Source organism: Rhinopithecus roxellana, chromosome 8, assembly GCF_007565055.1.
Source record: "Rhinopithecus roxellana isolate Shanxi Qingling chromosome 8, ASM756505v1, whole genome shotgun sequence".
NCBI lineage: Eukaryota > Metazoa > Chordata > Mammalia > Primates > Cercopithecidae > Rhinopithecus > Rhinopithecus roxellana.
In genome coordinates, this window is record NC_044556.1 from 44,682,021 (window position 1) to 44,698,032 (window position 16,012).

Sequence of the window (16,012 nt, forward strand, 5' to 3'; positions counted from 1 at the left end):
ACAGTTTTAGAATATTCTGAATGTGATACATAGTTGTATTACTTATAGGGCACTACAAGTAAATATAGATAAAAAACTAAATTAAATGTGGAAAATAATTTATAAAACAAAATGAGAAGATTGCCAAATAAATAGAAACAATAAAAATAGAAATCCTAAAGATAAAGTATGTAATAACAGAGCTATAAAATTCAATAGAAAGCCTCAACAGCAGACTTGATCATGTGGAAGAAAGAATAACTTGAAGATAGGATATTTGAAATTATCTAGTTAGAGGAGTAAAAAGAAAAAAGAATAGAAAAGACCTACAAAAATTATGGGACACTACTAAAAGAATTAATCTCCACATAATAGGAGTTTCTGAAGAAGAAGAGAGAGACAAAGGCCCAGAAAGCACATTTTAGGTAATAATGACTAAAAATTTTCCAAGTCTGAAGAAAGATGACAGCATTCAGGTACAGGAAGCTCAAAAGTCTCCAAGTAAATCCAACCCAAAGATGAATTCTAGAATAAAATTATCAAAAAATTCTAGAATAAAACTATCAAAAATGAAAGACAAAAAAAAAAAAAAAAGCACCAACAGATAAGAAACATCACATTTAAAGCAGTCCCAATACAGCCATTAACAGCTTTCCTGGCAGAAATTCTTCAGGCCATGAGAGAGTAGAATGATATATTCAAAATTCTGAAGAAAAATGTGCTAACCAAGGATACACTACCTGTAAAGTCTGTTCTTCAGAAATTAGGCAGAAATAAACTTTCTCAGACAAACAAAAGCTAAGGGAGTTCATTATCACTAGGCCTGCTCCTTAGGAATTGCTAAAGGGAGTTCTTTAAGCTAAAATGAGAGGCTGCTAATTAATAACATAAAACACAAAAGTAAATCACTCAATGGTATAAGTAATATGACTATGTAATCATATTCAGAATATTCTAAAACTGTAAGGGTGAAGCATAAAATAATTTTATCTGTCCTATGAGGATTAAAAAGACAGAACTATTAAAAATAACTGTAGCTACAATAAATAATTAAGGGATATAAATTTCAAAACTAGGTAAATATCAAAAGTATACAAGGGGAAGAAGGGAATTAATGTGCAGTTTCGTTTGTGATTAAAGTCACTATTAGATTAAAATAGCTTGTTTCAAATTTAGGATGTTTTATATAAGTCCTACGGTAGCCATAAAGCAAAATCCAGTAGAATAAAATAGAAAAGTAGAATAAAATAGAAAAGGAAAATTCAAAGAAGACCACCACAGAAAACTATCAACCACAAAGGAAGAGAGCAAGAAATTAAGAAATAAACCAAAGATTTGCAAAACAACCAGAAAACAATTAAGAAAATAAGAGTAGTAAGTTTATAACTATCAAAAATTATCTTGAATGTAAGAGGATTAAGTTATCTAATCAAAAGACAGAGCGGCTCAATAGATTTTTTTTAAAGATCAAACCATATACTGCCTACAACAGACTCACTTTCCTACTAAGGACATACATAGCCTGAACATGAAAGGATGGGAAAAGATACTTCATAAAAATGGAAACGAAAAGAGCATGGTAGCTATACTTACAGCATATAAAATATTCTTTAAGTCAAAAACTATAAAAACGACAGAGAAGGTCATTTTACAACAATAGAAAGTGTCAAGCCATCAAAAGAATATAATCATAAATATATATGCACCCAACATAAGAGCACATATAACCAAAGCAATTATTAAATTATCTGAAGGGAGTGATAGACTGCAATACCATAACAACAGAAAATCTCAATACTCTACTTTCAACAATCGACAGCTCATCTAAGCAGAAGGTCAGTAAGGGAACACTAGACTTGAATTACACCTCAGACCAAAGAGACCTAACAGACACATATAAAACATACAACCCAACAGCAACAGAAAATACTTTCTTCTCAGGAGCACATAGAATATTCTCTAAAATAAACTCTATGTTAGACCACAAAACAATTCTTAACAAATCTCAGAAGATTAACACTATACCAATCAATCAATCAATGACGTCAAACTAGAAATCTGTAACAGGAGAAATCTTATAAAATTCAAAAATATGTGAAAATCAAGCAAGATGCTCTTAAACAACCAATGAGTCACAGAAGAAATAAAAAAGAAAAACAAAAAATACCTTGAGATAAACAAAAATGAAAACACAACAAAACAAATTTTGTGAGATGCAGCAAAAGAAGTGCTAAGAGGGAAAATAACAATAAATGTCTATATCAAAAAGACAAAAGATCTCAAATAAACAGTGTAATATTACACCTCAAGGAACTAGAAAAAGAACAAACTAAGCCCAAAGTTAAGAGAAGGAGAAGAATAACAAAGATCAGAGCAGAAATAAATAAAACAGAGCCTAGGAAAACAGTAGAAAAAAATTAGTGAAACCAAGAGTTGGTTTTTTAAAAAGATAAAATCCACAAACCTTAGCTAAACTAACCAGGAAAAAAAAAAAAGAAGGCTCAAAGAAATAAAAATCACAAATGAAAGTGGACACATTGTAACTGCTGCCACAGAAATAGGAAGGATTATAGGAAGCTACTATGAACAATTGTATGCCAAATAATTGGATATCTAGAAGAAATTTATAAATTCCTAAACACATACAACCTAACAAAGCTGAATCATGAAGAAATAGAAAACCTTAACAGACCAATAGTGAGTAAAGGGATTAAACCAGCAATAAATAAGGGATTAAATCAGTGATAGTCTCCTTGCAGCAGGATGATTAAGGAATCAGAGATACTGAGGGGTTGAGGAGGAATTATTTAATTATTTAGGTGCATCGACCCAGTCGGATTAACATCCAAAGGACTGAGCCCTGAACAAAGAGTTCAGTTACCTTTAAAGCATTTTGTGGGGCGGGGGGAGATCTGTGCAGGGGGAAGCATATTACAGAAGCGAGAAACAAAGACAGTTATTCAATTAAGACACACATTACATCATTTGTTAATTTTCAAGGAGCAACATGTTTTATGACTTGAAATTATCTGTCTAGTGACCTTGCAGCTGCACAGCTAGAGAAGCAGGGTCTTCACAATGCCTGGGAAAGCGAGAGATAAGGCTTACTAGTCACAGAAAAACAGGCAGTTAATTTTAAAGGACTCTAGCTCCTTCTCTTCTGCAGGGGGAATTGGGTTTTCTTACATACAACTGAGTTTTTGCTTACACATTGTTTAATTTCTTTTAATTCCTGCTCTGTCCTATCAAAGAAAAGCCCAGGACTGGGTGGCTTTAAAAATAAATTCTACCAAACTTTTAAAGAAGATTGTATACCAATCCTTCTGAAACTCTTCCAAAATATTGAAGAAGAGGAGTATTTTCAAACTGATTATTCTGATCAAACAGCATTACTCTGATACCAAATCCAGACAAGGACACTCCAAGAAAAGAAAATTGCAGGCCAATGTCTTTGAAAAGCCTAAATGCAAATATCCTTACCAAACTATTAGCAAACCAAATGCAACTACATGTTAAACAAATCATCTGCCCTGATCAAGTGGAATTTAACCCTGGGCTGCAAGGATGGTTCAAAATATACAAATGAATATATGTGACTCATTCCACTAATGAAATGAAGAATAAAAGCCATGTAATCAACTCATTAGATACAGAAAAAGAATATGACAAAACTCAATATCCTTTCATGATAAAAACTCTCAATAGAATAGGTATAAAGGAAATACACCTCAAAACAATAAAAGCCATATCTGACAAACCTATAGCAAACATCGTACTTAATCATGAAAAGTTTATGGCTTTTTCTCTAAGATTAGGAACAAAAGAGGAAGGCCCACTCTCACAACTTCTTTACAATGTAGTTCTGGAAGTCCTAACCAGAGCAATTAGGAAAGAGAAAGAAATAAAAGGAATCCTAAGACAAAAGGAATTAATGAAAGTGTCTCTATTTGCTGACAATATAACCTCATATAAAGAAAATTCTAAAAGTCCACCAAAAACTTGTTAGAACTGATAAATTCAGTAAAGTTGCAGGACACAAAATCAGCATATGAAAATAAGTAGTGTTCTACACACTAATAATGAGTTACTCAAACAGAAAACTAAGGAAACAATCCCACTTACATCAGCAACAAAAGAAAATAAAATACTCAGGTGTAAATTTAAGGAGGTGAAAAACTTGTATACTAAAAACTATTAAACACTGATCAAATAAATTGAAGAAAACAAGTAAAAATATCCCATGTTCATTGTTTGAAAAAATTAGCATTATTAAAATGTTCATGTTACTCGAAGTGATCTGTAGATGCAATAAAATTTCCATCAAAATTCCATTGTCATTTTCACAGAAATAGAAAAAAATAATCTTTAAATTCACATGAAAGCACAAAAGACCCCAAATAGTCAAAGCAATGTTGAGCAAAAATAACAAAGCTGGAGATATCACATGACCTATTTTTGAAATCTACTACAAAGCTACAGTAGTAAAAACAGCACAGTGCTTGCATAAAAACAGACACACAGACAAATGGAACAACTGAGTAGAAAGCCAGGAAATAAACCTAAGCGTTTACAGTTGATTGACTTTTGACAAAGGTATCAAGAACACACAATGGGGAAAGGACAGTCTCTTCAATAAGTAGTGCTGGGAAAACTGGTTATCATGCATAAAAGTGAAATTAGATCCTTATTTAGCAGCATGCACAAAAAAAAACTCAAAATGGATTAAAGACATGAACATAATACCTGAAACTTTAAAACTATTAGAAGAAAACATAAGGTGAAAGCTCAATGACATTGCTTGGGGCAATAATTTTTTTAATATGACCCTGGAAGCTCAGGCAACAAAAGCAAAAACAGACAAATTGGACTGCTTTTGTTAGTTAAACTAAAAACCTGCACAGCCAAAGAACCAATTAACAAAGTGAACAGACAACCCACAGAGTGGAAAAAAAATTTGCAAACCATATATCTGATAAATGGTTAATATCCAAAATATATAATGAACTCAACTCAGTAGCAAGAAAAAAAAATTAAACATAAGGAAAGAACTTTAACAGACACTTCTCAAACGAAGATCTAGAGATGACCAACGGGTTTAGGAAAAAATAAAGACTCAGCATCACTACTCATCAGGAAAATGCAAATTAAAACCACAGTGAGATAAGAGCTCACACCTGTTAGGATGGCTTATATATTTAAAAAAAAAAAAAAAAAAGCAAAGAAAAGTGTTGGTGAGAATGCAGAGAAAAGGGAACACTTGTACACTGTTGGTGGGAATGTAAATTATAAACATTATGCAAAATGACATGGATGTTCCTGAAAAATCTAAAAATAGAACTAAAATATGATTCAGCAATCTCACTTCTGAAAATATATCCAAGGCATTGAAATCATTGTATCAAAGGGATATATACATTTCCATATTTATTATAGCATTAATTACAGTATTTAAGATATGGAATAAACCTGTGCCTATCAATGGAAAAAGAAAATGTAGCATACATACACAACAGAGTACTACTCAGCCTTTTAAAAGAAGGAAATCCCATCATTTGTGACAACAAGAATGAACCCAAAGGACATTACACTAAGTGAAATAAGCCAGATATGGAAAGACAATGCATGATCTCACTTATATATTGAATCTAAAAATAGTTGAATTCATAGAAGCAGAGAGTATAAGGGTGGTTAACAGAGGCTAGAGGGAGAGGGCAGCAAGGGACTTGGGGAGTTGTTAATCAAAAAGTTAAAATTTTTAACGAGACAGCAGGGATATGTTTTGAGATCTTTCGCACAGGAGAATGACTATAGTCAATAATTATGTATGGTATAGTTCAAAATAAAGAGAGCAAATTTCAAATATATCACTACACAAAATGTCAAAACAACACATTGTACTCAATAAATGTAATACAATTCTGGTTTGTCAATTAAAAATAATATACATTAAAATACATAAATGAATAAATTGTCCATATTCCCCAAAGCAATCTACTGCAATGTCTATCAAACTTCTAATGACATTTTGACAGAATTTTTTGATGTTGTTTTTACAGTTTCAACTTTTAGTTTAGATTCAGGTGTATACAAGCAGATTTTTTACATTAGTATGTTACACAATGTTGGGGTTTGGGTACAAATGATCCCCTCACTCAGGTACTGAGCATAGTAACCAATAGTAGTTTTCCACTCCTTGCGTCCTTTCCTCTCTCCCCTTCTAGCTGTCTAGTGTCTATTTTTGCCATCATTATGTCTATGTGTATCCAGTATTTAGCTCCCACTTATAAGTGAGAACATGAAATATTTGGTTTTCTGTTCCTGCATTAATTTTCTTAGTATAATGGCATCCAGTTGGATCTACACTTATGCAAAAGATGTGATTTCATTCTTTTATATGACTGTGTAATATTCCATGGTGTATATGTACCACGTTATAATTTTTCAATCCACTGTTGATGGGCATCTAGGCTGATTCCATGTCTTTGCTATTGTGAATTGTGCTGTGATTAACTTGAGTGTATGGGTTATTATCATTATTATTGTTATTACTGCTGGAACAGTTTATTTTCCTTTGGATATATACCCAGTAATGAGACTGCCAGGTCAAATAGCACTTCTGTTTTAAGTTCTTTGAGAAATCTCCAAACTGCTGTCCACAGTGGCTGAACTAATTTACATTCCCACCAGCAGTGTACAAGCATTTTCTTTTCTGCACACCTTTGCCAGTATCTGTTATTTTTGACTTTTTAATAAAGCTATTCTAACTGGTGTGAGATGGTATCTCATGTAGTTTTGATTTGCATTTCTCTGAAGATTAGTGATATCAAATGTTTTTCAAATGTTTGTTGACTGCTTATATGTCTTCTTTTGAAAAGTGTCTGTATTGTCCTTTGCCCACTTTTTAATGGGGTTATTTGTGGGGGGGTTTTGCCTATGGAATTGTTTAAATTCCTTACAGATTCTGGATATTAGAACTGTGTTGTATGCACAATTTGTGAATATTTTCTCCTATTCTGTAGATTGTATGTTTACTCTGTGATGGTTTCTTTTGCTGTGCAGAAGCTCTTTAGTTTAATTAGGTCCCACTTGACTTTTGCTGTTGTTGCAATTGCCTTTGAGGACTTAATCATAAATTATTTGCCAAGGCTGATGTTCAGAATTGTATTTCTTTGGTTTTCTTCCAGAATTTTTATAGTTTGAGGTCTTACATTTACATTTTTAATTCACCTTGAGTTAATTTTTGTATATGATGAATGGTAGGGGTCCAGATTCATTCTTCTGCATATGAATAGCCAGTTATCCCAACATAATTTATTGAATAAGGAATACTTTCCCTATTGCTTATTTTTGTTAACTTTATCAAAAATCAGCTGGCTGTAGAGGTATCGCTTTATTTCTGGGTAATGTGTCTGTTTCTTTTGTCTATATGTCTGTTTTTGTACCAGTACCATGCTGTTTTGGTTAGTGGCCTTGCAGTATAGTGTAAGTTGGGTAATATGATGCTTCCAACTTTGTTCTTTTTGCTTAGAATTGCCTTGGCTATTTTGGCTCATTTTTGGTTCCATATTGAATTTAGAGTAGTTTTTATTAAAATTCTGTGAAAAATTATATTGGTAGTTTGATAGAAATAGTGTTGAATCTGTAGATTGTTTCGGGTGATATGGTCATTGTAAAGACATTGATTCTTCCAATCCAAGAGCCTGGAATGTTTTCCCATTTCTTTATGTCATCTACGATTTCTTTCAGTAGCCATTTTTGGTCTTCTTTATAGAGATCTTTCACCATCTTGGTTAGATGTATACCTAGGCATTTTTCTGTGTCTATTGTAAATGGATTACATTCTTTATTTGACTCTTAGTTTGAACATAATTGGTGAGTAGAAGTGCTACTTATTTTTGTGTGTTGATTTTCTATCCTGAAACTTTACTAAGGTTGCTTATCAGTTCTAGGAGACTTAGGGCAGAGTCTTTAGGGTTTTCTAGGTACAAAATCAGAGAAAAGAGATAATTTGACTTATTATTTTCCTATTTGGATGTCTTTTATTTCTTTCTCTTGCCTGATTGACTAGAATTTCCAGTACTAGATTTAACAGGAGTGGTGAGAAGGAGCCTACTTGTCTTGTTCCTGTTCTTAAGGGGAATGCTTCCAGATTTTACACATTCTGTATAATGTTGATTTTGAGTTCATCATAGATGGCTCTTATTATTTTGAGGTATATTCCTTCATTGCCTGGTTTGTGAAGGATTTTTTATTATGACAGGATGTTGGATTTTATCAAAAGATTTTTCTGCACTATTGAGACAATCATAAGGTTTTTGTTTTTAATTCTGTTTATGAGGTCAATCACTTGCATTGATTTGCATATGTTGAACCAAACCTAAATGCCAGGAATAAGACCTACTTGACTGTGGTTAACTAACTTTCTGATGTGCTGCTGGATTCAGCTTGCTAGTATTTTGTTGAGGATTTTTGTGTCTGTTCATCTGAGATATTAACCTATATTTTCCTTTTTCATTGTAATTTTCCCAGATTTTTAGTATCAGAATAATGCTGGACTCATAGAATGAGTTAAGGAGGATTCCTTCCTCCTCAATTTTTTAGAATAGTTTTAGTAGAATGGGTACCAGCTATTCTTTGTACCTCTGGTAGAATTCAGCTATGAATCCATCTGGTCTAGGGCTTTTCTTGGTTGGTAGGTTTTTTGTAATATTGATTCCATTTTAGAACTCACTGTTGGTCTGGTCAGGGTTTCAGTTTCTTCCTGATTTAGTCTTGGGAAGTTGTATGGTTTTGGATCTCAATTTTATTCAGTTTTGCTCTGATTTTAGTTATTTATTTTCTTCTAACTTTAGTGTCAATTTGTTCTTGTTTCTCTAGTTCCTCTAGGTGTGACGTTAGGTTGTTAACTTTTTGGATGTTTCATCTCTGTTTTCATTTATTTCAAAGAATTTTTTATTTCTGCATTAATTTTGTTATTTTCCCCAAATTCATTGATAAACAAGTTGTTTAATTTCCATGTAATTGTTTGGTTTTGAGATATCTCCTTAGTATTGACTTTTGTTTTTATTTATTCCACTGCGGTCCAAAAGTATAAATTGCATGATTTCAATTTTTTTAAATTTATTGAGACTCACCTTATGGTTGAGCATGTGGTTAATCCTAGAGTATGTTCCGTGCACAGGTGAGAAGAATTTATTCTGTGATTGATGGGTGAAGTACTCTGCAGATGTTTGTTAGCCCGACATCAAGTGTCCAATTTAAGTCCAGAATTTGTTAGTTTTCTGTCTCGATGATCTGTCTAACACTGCCAATGGAGTGTTGAAGTCCTCACTATTATTGTGTGGCTGTCTAAGTTCTTTTCATATACATAGAAGTACTTGTTTTATGAACTGAAGTGCCCCAATGTTGAATGCACATATATTTAGGACAGTCAAATCTTATTGTTTAATTGAATGTGTTATTTTTATGTAATTGCCTTCTTTTGTGCTTTTTTTTTTTAGTTTTTGTTGATTTAAAGTCTATTTTATCTAAAAATAACGACTCTCACTTTGTTTTGTTTTCCATTTGCATGATAGATCCTTTTCCAACTCCTTACTTTGAGCCTATAATTGCAATTACGTTTGAGATGGGTCTCTTGAAGACATCAGATGGATAAGTCTTGCTTTTTCGTCCTACCTGCCATTCTGTGCCATTTAAATTGGGCATGTAGACCATTTACACTGAAGCCCACATATTGATATGTGAAGTTTTGATTGTGAAGTTGTTAGCTGGCTGCTTTGTAGTTTCTATTGTGTAGCTGCTTCATGGGGTCTGTAAACTATGTACTTAAGTGTGTTTTTGTGGACCAGGTATTGTTCTTTTGTTTCCACGTTTAGAACTCCCTTAAAGATTTCCTGTAAGGTTAGTCTAGTGGTAACAAATTCCCTTAGTGATCGTTAGTCTGCAAAATATTTTGTTTTTTCTTTGTTTATGAAGCTGAGTTTGATAGGGAATTAAATTCTTGGTTGGAATTTCTTTTCTTTAAGGATGCTGAAAATGAGCCCCCAATGTCTTCTGATTTGTATGTATGTTTTCTGCTGAGAAGTCTGCAGCTAGTCTGATGGGCTTCCCTTTGTATGTGGTCTGACCTTTTTCTCTAGCTGCCTTTAAGGTTTTTTTTCTTTAGCATTTATCTTGGACAGTCTGGTGACTATCTGCTTTGGTGATGTTTGTTTTGTATAGTATCTTGGACACATTCTCTGTATTTCTTGTGTCTTAATGTCTACCTCTTTAGCAAGATGAAGGGAATTTCCTTGAGTTAGTCCCCCAAATACATTTTCCAGGTTGTTTACTCTTTCTCCTTCTCTCTTGGAAATGCCAGTAATTTGTACGTTTGGTTGCTTTACAGAATATCCTATTTCTCAAAGACTTTGTTCATTTTTTAAGTTCTTTTTTCTTTATTCTTGTCTGACTGGATTAGTTCAAAAGATTGGTATTCATACCAGTGAAATCCTTTCTTCTGCTTTGTCTAGTGGTAAAGCTTTCAATCGTACTTTGAATTTCTTTAAGTGAGTTTTAAATTCAGAATCTCTGATTTCTTTAAGATTTTTTTATCTCTTCCTTTATTTTCTGCATTGCTTTAGAAGTTTCTTTATGTTGATTTTCAGCCTTGTCTTAGATCTCATTGTGCTTTCTTGCAATCCATGTTTTGAATTTGTTATATATAATTTCTGAGATTTCATTTTGGTTAGGGACCATTGCTGAAGATCTTTTGGAGGTGTCACAACATTCGGATTTTTCACGGTACCAGAGTCCTTGTGCTAGCTCTTTCTCATCTGGTGATGCTAGCTAGCACTTCTAATTTATGTAACTATTTTAATGTGGATAAGATTTTTTTCTTTATTTAGTTTCCCATAATTTTATTGATTTGTTATTTTTCTTCTCTTTCCCCCTTCCTCCCTAGAAGGTGTGACTGTAGAAAATGTTGGGTAGGGTCTTTTGACTTTATAGCCCTATGCCCCATGCACTTCTATTGGCAGGTTTTATTTTGGGCTGGTCAGTTTGACCTACAGGCCAGTAGATGGTGCTTATGAGTAAAAGCCAGCAGTGGCCAATGCAAATAGTCATATATTTGATACTTGTTTACAGACAGAAGCTCTGAATTGCCTCAGGCAATGGGCTGATCTGTGGGGTGCTCAGTGGTTTGAGCTCCCTGTTCAGTCCTTGGGGACATACCAAGATGGGTGGAGCCAGATTGCGCAGCCCACCTAACTGATCCTCCAATGGCAGGCACAAGCACCAGCACCAAGGGAGAAAGGCTCCCAGAGGGGTGCCTAGGCCTGGAGCTGGGAAACCTCCTTGGCCCCAAGTTCTCTGCATGGAAGTGTTGGGAGCAGCCTAAACTCCTAATCCAGGAGAGTGGGTGCTCCAAATGCCTGAATATCTGCCTGGACCTAGAGCATAGAGGGCCCTGCTTTACCACAATCTGCACTGGAAGAATGGGGCAGCTCAGGCTGCTGATCCAGGCAACTGGAGTCTTGAATGTTTGAAGATCAGTAGGAGCATGGAGCAGAAATTACCCTGCTGCAGCACAGTCTCAGGGAGCAGGCTGGCGCACCCATGAATGACACATACAGACTGGTTCCAGGTCTCCATGCCAGGTGGCCCTGGCTGCAAGTCTTCTCACCCAGAAGAAACAACAGCTGCAGTAGTTCTCCTACTGCTGTCATAGGGGAGAACACAGTTCCAGCACCTACTTGTGCAGCACTTTCCACACTTGCCATTAGATTCTGGCTATAGAGACCCCTACCCTACTCCAGGGTAAGTGCTCCAGTCTCTGGCCCAAGACTAAATGCCTGCACAGCCATACTGCCAAGTCATCAGAGAATGGTTGAGTTTGTATGTGCCTGGGTTAAAAATGGCATCCTGGAACAGAATAGAGAGTCCATAAATTAACCCACACACACACTTCCTGTTAACTGATCTTTGACAAAGGTGCCAAGAACACACAATGGAGAAAGGATAGTTTCTTAAATAAATGATTTGGGGAAAACTAGATATTCACATGCAGAAGAATGAAACTGGACCTTCATCTCACCCCATACACAAAAATCCTCTTGGTCTTCAAAATCAGATCCCCATTCCCTTCTGGGTTTCTGATTGTATTTGCATTTTCACCTTAACTGCTGCACTGAGAGCAGCCCACTAGCTCATCTACTGACTGTCCCATAACAGGAGCAATGTGCTTTTTTATGTCAAACTGGATGGTGAGGCTGAAAGGGAACCAAGAGAGTGGAAAAAAAATACTGGAAAAAATGCTGGTGGTGTCAGACCTAAAGCCTAGAGAACAAGGATGGGGCAGCCTGAGTGAGAAGAGTGAAAAGGTGCACCCAGAGAATCCCAAACACCCTGTTGGGTCTACCTTGACCCCTGATCTGCAACCCTCACTGGAGACATCACTCCATAACTTTTCTCCTCAAGGCCAAAGTTTGACCTGAGCCTCTCTCCTGCCGACATGCCATCACCAATCTTACATGCTGAAATTGACTCTCACCATCCTTTATTTGAGAAACACAAGCTGAGTATCTGCTAAGGCCAGTAAGTGGCTTGCTCAGCTTGGGTTTCAGCAGTGAGTAAGGGGCACATTTACTTTCTTCAGGGATCTTACAACCTAGCAGAGAAGATAGACACTACACAAATACGGTGTATTTGTATCTGTGATGACTGAGCCCAAAGGCAAAATGTAGGCATTATAGTGTGGGTGAGAGAACTGTCTTTGTCTTGGAGTTCAAATCTAGCTTCAGAAGTGAATAATTACTTTTCCACGTACAGTCATTGTCCAGAAATAAGTACAGAGTCCGTATTTAATCCCAATGATGTACAACTTTAAATTGCTGTAAGACTTCATTTTGAGTATAACACATGTCCCCCTGTCTGTGTGACTCAAAGCATTTCAGAACTTGTCAGCAGGAGGGTCCCCGTTTCCTCATGAATTGAAAACTGACTTGTAGCTGGCTTTTTCCTAGCCCCACCACTGAGTCCCTGTCTGAGTTTCTGTCTTGAGTCCCTGTCTGAGTTTCTGTCTCCATATCCTGATTTGGAGACATTCTTTTACTTCTTGGGATGGAACTCCTTATTCTCACACATCTCTTATGAAATCTCCAACCACTTGTTCTTCTCAGTATACATATGTAACAAACCTGCACATTATGCACATGTACCCTAGAACTTGAAGAAGAAGAAGAAGAAGAAGAAGAAGAAGAAGAAGAAGAAGAAGAAGAAGAAGAAGAGGAGGAGGAGGAGGAGGAGGAGGAGGAGGAGGAGGAGGAGGAGGAGGAGGAGGAGGAGGAGGAGGAGGAGGAGGAGGAGGAGGAGGAGGAGGAGGAGGAGGAAGAAGAAGAAGAAGAAGAAGAAGAAGAAGAAGAAGAAGAAGAAGAAGAAGAAGAAGAAGAAGAAGAAGAGGAAGAAGAAGAAGAAAAAAAAGAATACTGTCCACAGCCCAGTTACTTCTCTCAGAGCATGGAGCAGCTCCAAATGTTCTGCACTGTGAGAACTTCTTAGTATCCCTGACATCCTGAGGACCTGGGATAATGAAGAAGAAATTTACCTGACTGGCTCAAAATGAGGAATTTATGACCTAATAACAAGCATGTTAACTCTGGGCCAGGGGGTGCTTTATCTGAGGTCTAGTTCCAGGGTGAGTCTTCTAAGAAGGCATATTAGTAATAAATGAGTGGACAACAAACCAACCAGGGATCAACCCTTCTCCTTTGCAATATATGACTGATGCTATGAAAAGCAGCTGAGTCATTCTTGGGTAAGATGAGATGAATAAGCCAAAAAAGGCAACTTGGGAAGTTGTCCAAGTTGTCATGGAGTTTATGTCATTTAATTTTCTTACTATTGGGTTTCAGAAACACAAAATTGGATTAACAAATATCCTCTGTTCATATTATATGCTCACAATTCATCCATGCTTGGCCTTTTTAATTAATGTACCTACCTGCTTGTTTATTATTTGAATAACAAACACACAAAAATTCACCATCCAAGGGAAAATGATAACTTTGATAGAAAGTTATACGCACCTGTGTAATTCAGCCTTCACCCATGTCTCTGCCTGTCCCATCTAATATAACCATGATTCTAAATCTCGTATTCATCATTCTTTGCTTCCCATTTTGTATATTTCATTATTTTTGTTTCTAAAAATTGTTATTTTGTTTTTTCTATTTTAAGTTTCATTTCTTGAGATATTGAGTACCAAAAAGTCATCCATTTAATTATCCAATTCTATGAACTTTGACTAACATATATAGTCAGGTAGACCCCACTACAACTAAGATATACAACAGTTCTATCAACCCAAAATATTCCCTCATGTGCTTATTAAATCTACCCCTCCCTCATACCAATCCTTGGCAACCACTGACCTCTTTTCAGTTCTTATAATTTTGCCTTTTCCAGAATGCCCTATAATTAAAATCATATAATATGTAGTATGTAAAGTCTGGCTTCTTTTGCATTTGAGATTCATCCCTGTTGTTTTACATATCAGTAGTTGATTCCGTATCCTTCCATTGCACAGATATACCATTTTAAAAACTCTATTCATCAGTTGAAGAGCATGTGGGGTTCTTCAAGTTCAGGGCAGTTATGAATAAAGCCACTATAAATATTGGCCTACAGGTTTTTCTATGAACATACAAGTTTATTTCTCTTGGCTAAATATCTAAGAATAGGATTTCTGGGGCAAATTGTAAGTTGTAGGTTTAATTGTTTTGATAGACTGCCAACTAATGTAATTTTGCATTTCTACCAGCAATGACTTGGGCTTCTTGTTGTTCTACATCCCTCATATTACTTGATATTGTCATTTATTTCATTTTAGCCATTCCGATGTGTATAGAGTGGTATCTCACTTTGCTTTTAAATTGTGTTTCTCTAATGACTGATTAGGTTGAGTATCTTTTCACATGCTTACCTGACACCCATGTATCTTCTTTGTTAAAATGTCTCTTCAAATATTTTGCCCATATTTTCTGTTTTATTACTTATTTTTGAGAATTTAAAAAATATTGCCCTGGCACAGTGGCTCACGCCTGTAATCACAGCACTTTCGGAGGCCGAGGGGGTGGATCACAGGTCAGGAGATCGAGACCATCCTGGTTAACACAGTGAAACCCATCTCTACTAAAAATATAAAAAAATCAGCCGGGCGTAGTGGCAGGCGCCTGTAGACCCAGCTGCTTGGGAGGTTGAGGCAGGAGAATGGCGTGAAGCCGGGAGGCAGAGCTTGCAGTGAGCCAACATCATGCCACTGCACTCCAGCCTGGGCAACAGAGTGAGACTCTGTCTCAAAAAAAAAAAAAAAATTATTGACCCAAGTCCTTAGTAAGATATGTGTTTTACAATATTGTCTCTAAGTCTGTGAATTTGTGAATTTTCTTTGCATTTGCCTAGCACTGCCTTTTGAAAAGCAGAAGTTTTTTATTTTGATGAAGTCCTATATTTCTTTTTGAATTGTACCTTTTTGGCATATCTAAGAAATTTTGCATAACCCAAAGTCACAAATATTTTTTTGTTTTATTGTAGAAGTTTCATAGTTTAATTTTTAATTTTTTAAATTACAATCTAATAATTTTTATATCTAGCATTAGGTATGATTTATTTTACATATAGATGCCCAATTGTTTCAGCTCCATTTGTTGAAATGACTATTATTTCTCCAGTCATGACTCAAGAAAGAATTATGTCATACTAATTCCCAGGAAATTGTAAGGGACAGACACAGCACCTGAGTTGAAAGAAGGAAGAAGGGAGGAAGAAAGGAAGCAGTGGTAGGCTCCCAGGTGAGAGGTATGCGGACAGCCATCCTGCTTCCAGATTCAGTGTCATAGGTTGGATATTATGGAAGTACCCAAGCTACAAATCTAGTCTTGGGCGTGTGCCTGGTTGTCACCTCCCCTGGTTGGGAAAGCAGCAGCATGCCCAGGCTGTGCATCACACACCGTGCACAAGATAAAAGCACTCCTCCCCTGGGCTCCTCATCCGC